General features: G+C 40.8%; 1 protein-coding gene across 6 annotated transcripts in view; it reads right to left on the bottom strand.

Moving 5' to 3' along the window:
• csnk1g1 (casein kinase 1, gamma 1) overlaps window positions 1–5743 on the bottom strand; it is a 67565-nt gene extending 61822 nt beyond the window's left edge. For all 6 annotated transcript variants that reach the window (XM_042062011.1, XM_042062010.1, XM_042062009.1 and 3 more), the window contains exon 1: window positions 5534–5743. The gene's annotated coding sequence lies outside the window, so the exon portion shown is untranslated. The remainder of the gene's footprint in view (window positions 1–5533) is intronic.
• Window positions 5744–12469: the final 6726 nt, after the last annotated feature.

The raw sequence follows: 12469 nt of genomic DNA, 5'->3' as shown, positions 1-12469 counted from the left end.
CAGTTATTTTAAAACAGGTATTCACACAAATGTTTGCATTTTTAAAACAGCAAATTATTTAGATTTCCCCTGGTTTCAGAGAGGCTACTACTACAATACTAAAATAAGATGTGGAGGTTGAAACAACTGTTTTTATACAGAAAAAGTTTGTTTTGCTTTAATAAATGTCTTAATCTTTTTTAATGTCAATTCAGATAGTTGATTCTATGCCTCAGCCAGCTATAGCCTCATGACCTTTAACCTCTACCTGTGACCCCATGATCTTTAATGTCTTATTAGTTAATTTAGGCTTAATTAACTGTGTTGTGTTTAATGAGGATCCTTCAATCTGCTTGAGAGGTATAAAACAAACATTGCATGTCAACTATGACCTCACGTGACCTTGACCTTTGACCCCAAGACATTAAACACCTACTAATTTCATCAAGACCTTATGGTGAGTAAATACACCAAGTTTGGTAAAGATCCTTTTACCAGTATGGGAGATATCAGCTAATATCTATATGTGATGAACGATTTTGGCCCAATAATCATTATACCATGGTCCATTCAAAGCTGTATATCTTTTTTCTGGTACAAATCTGGGTAACACTTTATTTTAATGTGTCGCTGTTACAGTGTACCTACCTAATTAGGTACAGTGGTACAACCTGTGTAACAACATGTACTATCAGGTACTATCATTGTACTTGCATTATGTATTTGTGGGTACCTACATATAGTTGTTACATTGTAATACTCAGTGCTTTTACAAAACTTTGCCAATTTGTCTAAATTTTCATCAGAGGCAAAGAGCTGACCTGAGACCTGCTGGATGGGGTAAATTTGGTCATGATAGATTTGACATACAAACCATTCGGAAGCCAGGCTACAGGACGCCCTTATCAACGTTGACTGGGAGATGTTCAAGACAAACTCTGCTGACATCAATGAGTTTACGGAAGTATCATTGAGTTACATCAATATGCTAACTGATTCCATCATCCCAACTGTAAAGATCCGAAGCTTCCCTAACCAGAAGCCATGGGTGGATAGAGAAGTGAGAACGGCATTAAAGACAAGCACCATGACTTATAATGATGGGCTTATTTCAGGGGATATGACGGATTACAAAGCAGCATCTTAAAGTTTACGTAGAGCTATTAAAGATGCTAAGCTGTGCTATAGAGACAGAGTTGAAGCTGATTTCTTGGAGGGTGATCCAGCACGAGTGTGAAAAGGACTCCGAACCATCACTGGCTTTGAAAGAAAGTCCCCTCCTATGATGAATGTGAGTAAAGCCCTCCCTGATGAACTTAATGCTTTTTATGCTCGCTTTGACATGAAAAACACAGACTATCTTGCACTAGCTGCAGCATGTGAAGCAAATGAGGATGCACCTTTCTGTGTCTCTGAGGTCGATGTGAGCAATGCCTTTAGGAGGGTTAATTGTAGAAAAGCTGCTGGACCGGATGGAATTTCTAACAGGGTTTTGAAATCCTGCGCTGCTCAGTTAGCTTCTATGTTCACTTATATCTTTAACACATCATTGGCTCAAGATCTGCTGGTCATCCCAGCTAAACCTACCATACACCACGACATCAACATCAAATTTGACTCCCTGTCTGTTTCACCGACCAGGACTGCAAGAAATCTAGGAGTTGTTCTTGACAACCAACTAAACTTCTCAGATCATGTTGCCTCAGTCGCCCGGTCATGCCGTTTTGCACTCTACAACATACGGAAAATCAGGACTTACTTGACTCAAGATGCTACCCAACTTCTGGTTCAGGCAATAGTCATCTCACGACTCGACTACTGCAATGCCCTCCTGACAGGTCTCCCAGCCTGCGCAGTGAAACCACTTCAGATGATCCAGAACGCGGCGGCGCGCCTGGTCTACAACCAACCCAAAAGGGCACATGTTACCCCGCTGCTCATCCAGCTACACTGGCTACCTATGGTGGCCCGCATCAAATTCAAGTCTCTAACGCTTGCCTACAAAGTAGTCTCCGGTTCTGCTCCCACCTACTTGAATGCCCTCATACAGACTTACACTACCTCCAGACCGCTGCGCTCCTCTGACGAACGACGTCTAGCTCTACCACCGGTACGCTCAAGCCAATCCAAACTTTTCTCATCTGTTGTTCCTCGTTGGTGGAACACACTGCCAGTTCCTACAAGGGCAGGGACATCCTTTTCCACTTTCAAAAAACTCCTGAAGACCCAGCTCTTTAGAGAACATCTACTTTCATAGCAACACTTACAACAAGTCTTACTGATCCTAGCACTCACCAGCCGTTTTAAACTGACAAGTAACTGTTAAAAACAGCACTCACCGACGCACTTATTCTTACTGTACTCTAATGTTTTTTTTAAACTGTCCTAAAATTGTGAGAATTGTTCTAAAAACTTACTGTTTACCATGTTGTTAGTCGCTTTGGTTAAAAAGCGTCAGCCAAATGTAATGTAATGTAATGTAATGTAATGTAATGTAAAGATGCCATCTCAAACCTCATGCACACCACCTTAACTCACCTGGAGGAGGGGAATGGGAATTATGTGAGGACGCTGTTCATTGACTTTAGTTCAGCATTCAACACGATAGTACCTCTCACCTTGGTCACAAAGATGAAGGCCTTAGGACTGAACACCACCCTGTGTCACTGGATATTTGACTTCCTCACCAACCGTTCACAAGTGGTTAGAGTGGGGGGTCTGACATCTGACTTATTAACCATCAGCACTGGTGCTCCCCAAGGCTGTGTTTTGAGTTCACTGCTGGACGACATCTACACACATGACTGCAAAGCCAACAGTAGTCACACCTCCATCATCAAGTTTTCAGATGACACAGTGATCTTGGACCTGATTAGTAACAACAATGAACAGCTCTACTTGGATCAGGTTGATGAGGTGGCACAGTGGTGTCAATCTAACAGCTTGACACTGAATATCAATAAAACCAAGGAAACCAAAAAGAACTACAGTTACACCCCACTAATGATCAGCGGGCAACCTGTAGAGAGTCACAAGTTTTAAATACCTTGGTGTCCACATTACTGAAGACTTAACATGGACTGTTAACACTCAATATGTTCTGAAGAAGTCCAGACAACGACTCTACTTCCTTCGTCAGCTAAGGAAATTCAAAGTTTCATCATGAAGGCCTTCTACACTTCAGCGGTTGAGAGTGTTCTAACTGGTAGCATCATCACCTGGTATGGGAACTCCACAGTTAGAGATTGTAGTACTCTGCAGAGAGTAGTGCGCTCAGCTGAACGTACTATAAGAACTCAACTCCCTGCTCTACAAGATATCTATTCCAGAAGAGTACTCCTAAGAGCCCAAAAGATTCTGAAGGACTCTTCTCATCCTAACAATGGATTATTCCTACCGCTGAAATCAAGAAGATGCCTATGTAGTCACAAAGCCAGAACTGAGAGACTCAGGAGAAGTTTTTATCCCCAGGCCATCCGTACTCTGAACTCACACTATACTGACTTTGCACTCATTCACTCCTCAGCACTCATTACCCCCCCCCCCCCCCCCACACACACACACACACACACCTACAAGACTTTTAGCACTTTTACATCCCTCTCCCTATGCTACAGACCTTTTATTTATTTTCTTGTTTCATCACACATCAAAACACACACACACACACACACATATCTGACTTTCTCCAACTTTTGCACATCTCCATAGAACTTTTTATTTATTATTTTTGATTTCTCCTCCATCCACCCATGTCCTTGATTGCCTAGCCTTTCTGCCCCACCCCCACCCCACCCCACCCCCATCACACACACAAAAAACACACACACTTACATCATCACTGTCATCACCTCACATACATACAGCACACTGCTTGCTACAGTAAGCCTCCTCTACATACTTGCTGCACACTGCCCCCCCCCTCCCTACATACACAGCGCATTGTCTTCAGGATCTTCTCCAACACACATCCTCTACATACTTACAGCACACTGCCCCCACCTACCCACACACACACACACACACACACACATCTGTCACTGCTCCACTCCCCTCCTGGGCACACACACATCTTCACTGTCATCACTCACATACATCATACATACAGTACTGTGCTTGCAATAATAAGTCCCTTCACCATACCATACACCATACACTGCCCCCCCCCCCCCAATACACAGCACATTGTCTCATGAGGAAGCTTCTCCAACACACATATTGCACACTGCCCTCTCCCCACATACACAGCACACTATCCCATCTCCCCTGTCATCCCCCCAACACACACACCAAGACCCCTGGCAGTTGGGTTAGCCCCTTGAGCCGTGGATCTGCCCAAGGTTTCTTCCTTGGTAAGGGAGTTTTTCCTTGCCCCTGTTGCTCTTGGGTGCTCCTTGTTGGTACCCCCACCCCCAATCCCAACCCCCCAGACAACACCAGACATAATTTCACTGCATTTCTTACAGTAACTATATGCATGTGACAATAAACTTCCTTGTATCCTTGTATTATGCCTGCCACGAATAAATGAGCTACTGGGGTTCAAGAACTCCCCTTCAAACTCTTAGATTTACAACCAGTCGTCTTTGTTGGTTTTGCTTAATGATATTATAACATAGATAACCAGAATTACAGTCTCCAGAATCTTAAGTCAGAATGTGAACTGGGCAACAGATGGTAAGCACAATTACATTAGCCTAAAACTAACTAGTACATTAACCTAAAACTAACTTAATTAAAATGCCACAGCCCATACTGTTTTTTTAGATTATTAGAATATAGACATTAAATAAATCGTTATGCAAGTACTTACTTTTAATACTCAAAGTTCATTAATAAAAGCAGGCACTTTTTACTTTTAGGCCTACTTAAGTTGGGTTGTCATTGTGGTACTTATTTTACTAGAGTAAATATTTCCCCGGTCATTTGTACTTTTACTTAAGTACAGAGTTTCAGTACTTCCTCGACCACTGGTAACCACTTGTCCCAAGAGGTCTTACACCAAATATCAAATATAATCTTCCAGAACTTTAACTGTAGCCCTTTTCCTTAAAGAACTATTTTTAGTTGTTAGTCATGAATGGGTTAAGTGTCCCTGTGTCCATTAAATTAGTGTGAATTACTAAGGCCATCCTGGTTGGCTAACAACATATGAACCATTTGACCAGCCAACGTCGAATGCAACGTTGAAGCATATGATTTGATGAACTCAGGCTAATGTTGTTCTCAAGCCAATAATTATTATCAGGATGTGGTATCGAAGACAGTAGGCTACCTGTACTGTTAGAACTTAACTTGACCTCAAAACCAACCCGACGCAGAATACTGTCTTCCAAAACTTGTGGCCTATCATTAGCTATTATACTCATGCCTGTATATTACTTTCAACCGTATAACCTAAAGTGAAGTAATAATTACACGATAGACAAACAAGCTGAAACTGCGTTCCCGGGATTTCTACGAAACGTCAACACGTTCTATCAGCGTTAAACAACGTTGCATGCTTTGCAAGCTAGCTTGGACGTACAACAAAAACAAGCAGAGACTGACTTACCTCAGGTGTGTGCCAGATGTTGTCTTTCCACTGAGTTAATGTTAATTGTGAAATGTCATCCGTGATGTTCTCTAGTGGCGACGGAATTTGTAACATGAAAGAGCAATCTGGTTAAAACACAGGCTAACGACGGGTTCTGCGCTATGATCCTGGTAAAAATCATAGGTGAAAACCATACAGTCTATGGTGAAAACATTAACAACAGTTTTGACTTCCGGTCGAAGTGGCTTGAATTTCAAAATGAAAGTCATCAGGTCAAAGTGCAAACTGCCCTTTCTCTATTCGAAAACGTGATCGCATCGTTATAGTTTGCATTCAATATATCATAAGTGGTTAAAAATATTTTGATGGGACACTGTTCCGTGCCTTGCAAACGTGCTCCACTCCCCTGCTAAATCAGTCATAGGCTAGCCTACTACATAAATATGTATTGGTGTAGGCTAATAATCAGAATGTAGGCTACAAACAAAATCAATAAATCTGTGTGTTTACAGAGGACCTCTAAGGGTTGGTAAATGTTATATTAGAAGATTTAGGCAAGGTATCACATTTTTGGACCAAGGCAGTTCAATGGGCTTACACAGTCATCAGTAACATCAGCAAATCACAACAATTAAAATATAGCAAAAGTAATAAAATCATTGAAGTAAAAATGAATTGTGTGTGTGTGTGTGTGGGGGGGGGTAATGGAGTGTGTTTGTGTGTCTGCTTGCCTGCAAGTGTGTGTATTTGTGTGTGTGTGTGTTAGCTCAGTCTTTATGTGTGTGTGTGTGTTTACTATATGCGTGCTATATTTGTGTGTGTGTTTATGTGTGTGTGTGTGTGTGTTTATGTGTGTGGTGTGTGCATGCGTGCTTGTGTGTAAGTGTGTGCATACAGTACCTAGGTGTGTGGGTGTATTCACTTGTGAGTGGGTGTGTGGGGGTAATGGTGTGTGTGTGTGTGTGTGTGTGTGTGTGTGTAAAGCAACATACAAATATATATATATATATATATATATATATATATATATATATATATATATATATAATGAATGCAAATAATAATACAATTTTTCAAAGGCGGTAGAAAATAATAGAGTTTTTAGTTTCTTTTTAAAAGCAGCAACTGACTGTTGGAGTAGATCTGATCTCCATACAGAGTTGGTTCCAGCAGTAGGCACCAGAATCTCACTAAAGCAAGAGGCTACACTGTGGCCTAGTCCACATGTACCAAACCGATCTTTTTTTCCTCCGTCTTCCCTGGAACCGTATCAAGAATATTTGCGTCCAAACGGATCCATCTCAACACGACTCAACACGTTACTTCATACCCCAGGCCTATAGGTGGCACTGTTTCTTTACAGAAATTGACCAAAACTTGCGCTTTACAAACAGACAGAATAGGCTACGGCGAAATGGCTAGTGCAAGGAAACCAGAATTGTTTGTGTGGACTGATGGTGAACTGTCAACTGTAGTCAACTGTAAAACTAATAAACTTTATTTTACGGTTTGTGAAGGGTGCAGTCCCGTCTTTTATTTGGCTAACGCAGGTAGGCCTATTAATCACCTTTACTTTCTTTGGTTGTAGGATAGTCCGTGATTCACATTAGTTTTGGCTATCACCGCAATTAGGCTACTAAACGCAAGGCTTACCCAAGTTCTAGGCTATTCTGTCGCCACATTTATAATATTGCTATAAAACCTTCGTCAGTAACAGTCAATACTTTTGCCTGCATCAAATCGCGCATTTGCATTCAGTGTGCTACCATCGGCTTAACGTGAGTTCAAGCGTCTTTGTATGCTTATATCTGATTTCACTCGACTGTGAATGCATGTATATATGTTGTAAGACATGTAAAATAAATGAATGACATTGGCACTACGCACAAATTAATGTAGCCTAAACTTACACCGCACTTTCCTAATAACTTAAGTTCTCTCGCGTCACTGACAGTAGCTAGAATGCATAAAAAAACACCAGGAAAAACAGTGTTCAGTCCACCAAGTCATAAGCTATTGGCGCTGCGCAGCACCAGTTGTGATATTTTAAGGAGTGTAATCGTAGGTAATGTCATGTATGAAAACTAGTATTGTTAGGCAATACTATAAGTGCAAGTCCAGGGCAGCTGAGGTGTGGCGATGACATCATCGATACGCAAGCAGGATGTGCGGTTTCGCTGTCTAAACCAAGGGGGCAGGCGAATTCCCCGAAGTAGAAGAATCGACGTAGGCTGGAGGGACCACCTCTCTGCTAACTCCCATAGAAGTCCATTCATTCTAGGATTTTTTTTAAATACCATAACTTCATATAACATATATCCTGTGCCGATATTGTAGCTTCTGTGTAATCCACATAAACACTACAAAGGCAAAACAGACTCCACTACCTCGTCCGTAACGTTGGTTACCCGTAAGAAGAATGGTTAGCTTGTTCGGTTGGAGGGAAGCTAGCTTTGACGTAATCTCTCTTTCGCGCCGTAGGGAGATAACCGTATTGTTTGGATAAGAAGCTCAGTCCACCTTACTGTCTATGACGGTAACTCATAAGCAAAACCTAGCATACACGACCGTATGTTAAGGTAAAGCATTACACAGAGGCAACCTAATAATAATAAAAAAGTAAACCTAATTTAAAAAAAAAAAAACGGCACTAATCATTACAGAGGTTTTCGATGGATTGACCGTAGGTCGGAAAAGTGTAAAGATTAGCTTCAAGGCTATAACTTTTTTGTTTTGTTGACTGTTTTTGAAGATGATCATGTATGGTAGCTTCAACATTAACACGACTTGGTGAGGATGATATTAATAATAATACATAAATAAATGTTTAACTTTGATGACTTTGAAGGCGAAGGAAGTGTGAGAAGAATTTCTGTGTATCTATCATATGAGTTACAAGATTCAGTTCGATGGCTAACGTCACAAAGTTAAGTGTGAGTCTGCGCAGTACTGGGGGGACCAACTGAAAAATCGTTCTATTTGACTCAGTGCCCTCCCATTGAAAACGACGGAGTCTATTCGTCCATTTCTTTTACTGTCTATGGTCTAAACGAATTCAAACAGGCTACGGTTTTAGATTTTTCCACTCTGGGACCAGGTTTCAAAAAAGTGTGGTTTCGGGCAGTGCGTTTACAGGATTCGTTTGGACGCTCGGCCAAGACGAAGCAAAACCTCTGCGTTTACCCTAAAAAACGTCTCCGTGTGGACTAGGAGATTCTTGAGGAAAAGATCAAGCAGTGTGCCAAGAGACCTGCCCCAATAGGCATCATTGGACCATTAAACCATACAATGATCCAAAACATACAGCTAAACAAGGCAAAAAATGGTTAACAGAGAACAATGTCAACATTTTAGAGTGGCCCAGCCAGAGTCCAGACCTCAATCAGTCAAAAAAGTTAGCACAAGGCCAAAGTGATGGCAAACTAGATGTACCGCATAGCGGTACAAAATATGACCGCCGCTCAGTCCTGTACATCCGTTCCGCGAAAATAAAGCACACTTCAATTTGTCTCCATATTTTACTCCATCCCCCACTCTTGAAACTTTTGTGTATGCTTGTTTGGCATGCCTGAGTGTGTGTGTGCGGCTGCACAGAAAGTAGCCTACTGGTGCTGAAAAGGTGAATAGATTGTAGAATAGCCAAAGAAGATGTAGCATTGTTATAAAACCTTTAAAATCTCTAAACAATCACAAGTAGGGCAGTTCATCACAGTTCATCCATTGCAACTGGATTGATGAAAGGTCACTTACACCTGTAGGCTACATTGTATTTGGGAAAAGCAAAAGGTATCAGCATAATTTTATTTATTTATTTATTTATTTATTTTTTATGTATTTTTAAACAAAAACATCTCAGTCAGTTCCATGCCGTTTTCAACAGCTATCAAAAACAAAGGTCATTTTTGGATGGATGGATTTTTTGTGAATGTTTCTTCTTCTACATAAGATTTTAGTCATCTTTAGTTCATGTAATACTTTATTGTCAATGCACAAATTAAGTAACAGTAGTCTGAAACGTTATTGTTAATGCACAAATTAAGTAACAGTAGCCTAGTCTGAAACGAAATGCTGTTTTACATCTAACCAGTGGTGCAAATAACTGACATGTCCAAATGGGCCTTGATGAAATGCGTCGCTAGACTGTTCATACACATTTTAACGGGCCAAAGTTGAAGAGCTTTTGTCCGTTATTGTTAGTGCAAATATAGGCTGATTCATGTTCCTTTGCATTGTTTAACTGAGGTCCATGGCTAGTCTGGCTTTCATCAGACCAAGCTCAATCTTTTAAGAAATCAAAAAACTAGATGTACCGCATAGCGGTACAAAATATGACCGCCGCTCAGTCCTGTACATCCGTTCCGTGAAAATAAATCACACTTCAATTTGTCTCCATATTTTACTCCATCCCCCACTCTTGAAACTTTTGTGTATGCTTGTTTGGCATGCCTGAGTGTGTGTGTGCGGCTGCACAGAAAGTACCCTACTGGTGCTGAAAAGGTGAATAGATTGTAGAATAGCCAAAGAAGATGTAGAATTGTTATAAAACCTTTAAAATCTCTAAACAATCTCAAGTAGGGCAGTTCATCACAGTTCATCCATTGCAACTGGATTGATGAAAGGTCACTTACACCTGTAGGCTACATTGTATTTGGGAAAAGCAAAAGGTATCAGCATAATGTTATTTATTTATTTATTTATTTATTTTTTATGTATTTTTAAACAAAAACATCTCTGTCAGTTCCATGCCGTTTTCAACAGCTATCAAAAACAAAGGTCATTTTTGGATGGATGGATTTTTTGTGAATGTTTCTTCTTCTACATAAGATTTTAGTCATCTTTAGTTCATGTAATACTTTATTGTCAATGCACAAATTAAGTAACAGTAGTCTGAAACGTTATTGTTAATGCACAAATTAAGTAACAGTAGCCTAGTCTGAAACGAAATGCTGTTTTACATCTAACCAGTGGTGCAAATAACTGACATGTCCAAATGGGCCTTGATGAAATGCGTCGCTAGACTGTTCATACACATTTTAACGGGCCAAAGTTGAAGAGCTTTTGTCCGTTATTGTTAGTGCAAATATAGGCTGATTCATGTTCCCTTGCATTGTTTAACTGAGGTCCATGGCTAGTCTGGCTTTCATCAGACCAAGCTCAATCTTTTAAGAAATCAAAAAATAAATAGCGGGCAGATCAGGCTGGGTTCACCCAGCCTAGTCCATAGGCACCCGATATTGTTTAATTTTCCGATTGAGATATACACGCTCTGGCTATTCTAAATGCAAAAATGCATCAGGGAGTTATGACAAAACGGTAACTAACAAACTAGATCCTAATAGAAAGCTTCCCTAAGCTACAGGTAGGATTATAAGGTAGGCCTATTTACAACATAAATTGTCAATAGGCTATGCTGGCGACACAAATAAAATCTCCTTTGGAAACCAATGGCTTACGCCTTACAGTATCAAGCGGACTTATCGTGGCGAAAAGTTGTAATAACATTCACGCAGCTCCATGAGTCAAGGAAAGCGCGAATGAAGTAGCCACTTCTAGATGGGACCCACTACACAGTAGCTTAAGGTGTTTTGCTAAAGCAGCCATAATGAAATGAAGGTGTCATTGTTTGGATACTTCACACACACGTGCTTTTTAATTTCACAGACTACAACTACCAAGCTGTAATCAAAGCACATCGATTCCCCTCTCACACCCTGCACGCACTTAAAACAAAATAAACAGGCGTCTCAGTCTCACACATGTATAGGCAAAACTGTATCAGACCGGTGTAACGTTGGTAAATCTTCCATTGCACAGAATGATTTTGTAGCACGTGCAATAAATGACAGTCGAAAGATACAAACAGTGCTGCTATACATTTGCTTGGTATAACCGCATGTATAGTTTTCTACAAATGCAATAAATCAAATGCCTCCATCACTCAACCAACGCTAACGGTAACATTACCTAGGTCCTTATTGATATTACAAGATTAACGTACCTGCAGTAAAAACCAAGCATGTCCGATAAACATCCTCAGATTTATTTCGGCTTCAAGAAGAAATGGGAATTACACTTCATGTGAACATCGTCCTATCCTTATTAGATGTTCGCTGCGGTAAATTACAGTCCTTGTATGAAGAGTCCATTGTTTTTTCCAACCCACTTTTAACTTCCAACAAAATTACGTCTCACTGCAACGATGCGCCATCTAGTGGACAAACGACTACTTCTCGCCAATACTGAAAATGCAGCCATGATGATGATGATGAATATTTATTTTGGCTTTCTTTTAATCCTACTGATTTTCATTTTTTACCGGGGGGGGGGGCAAATCACAAATGAGTGATTATGAGCCAGGTTGATGTGGACCCTTGAGACCAACATACCATAAAAGATTCACAGAGAACTGTGTCTGCCCTACCCTCCTTTCGGGGGGTCCAGTCCAGCGGGGGGGCTGCAGATGAAAACGAAAAATGACGGTTCCATGCTATCCATGTGGGGGTACATGCCCACCAAGTTTTGTGTACCCCGGTCTTTCAGTGTCCCGGGAATCCTTGTTGGTGTACGTCACTAAATGTACACATAAATTATTTTATTGTAAGGCCCCCCATGAACGAAAGTACACAAAACTTGGCATGCATTCAGAGGGTGTCATAATGATCCTACACTTTTAATTTCGTGCAGTTTTGACCTTGTCAGCCAGAGATATTGTGATGAAAACACCAAATTTTTTGCTTTTTAATTTTTAACTAGGTGGCGCTATACATGAAATAAGTGGTAATGGGATGGGTTGACATGCCCCCTTAAGACCAACATACATAAAAAAGGTGGACCTCCTAGGCCCTACGGTTCTCGAGATATTCACAGAAAACTGACTCCGGCCACCTACAGGCCAGTTGGTGTATAGTAACATAAATTAATTTATTGTGTGGCCCCCCATGAACGGAATTCCAC

The sequence above is a fragment of the Alosa sapidissima genome, chromosome 14 (genome assembly GCF_018492685.1).
Source record: "Alosa sapidissima isolate fAloSap1 chromosome 14, fAloSap1.pri, whole genome shotgun sequence".
Taxonomy (NCBI): Eukaryota; Metazoa; Chordata; class Actinopteri; order Clupeiformes; family Clupeidae; genus Alosa; species Alosa sapidissima.
The sequence above is the reverse complement of the archived record's forward strand: the minus strand, read 5'-3'. Positions and strand labels throughout refer to the sequence as shown.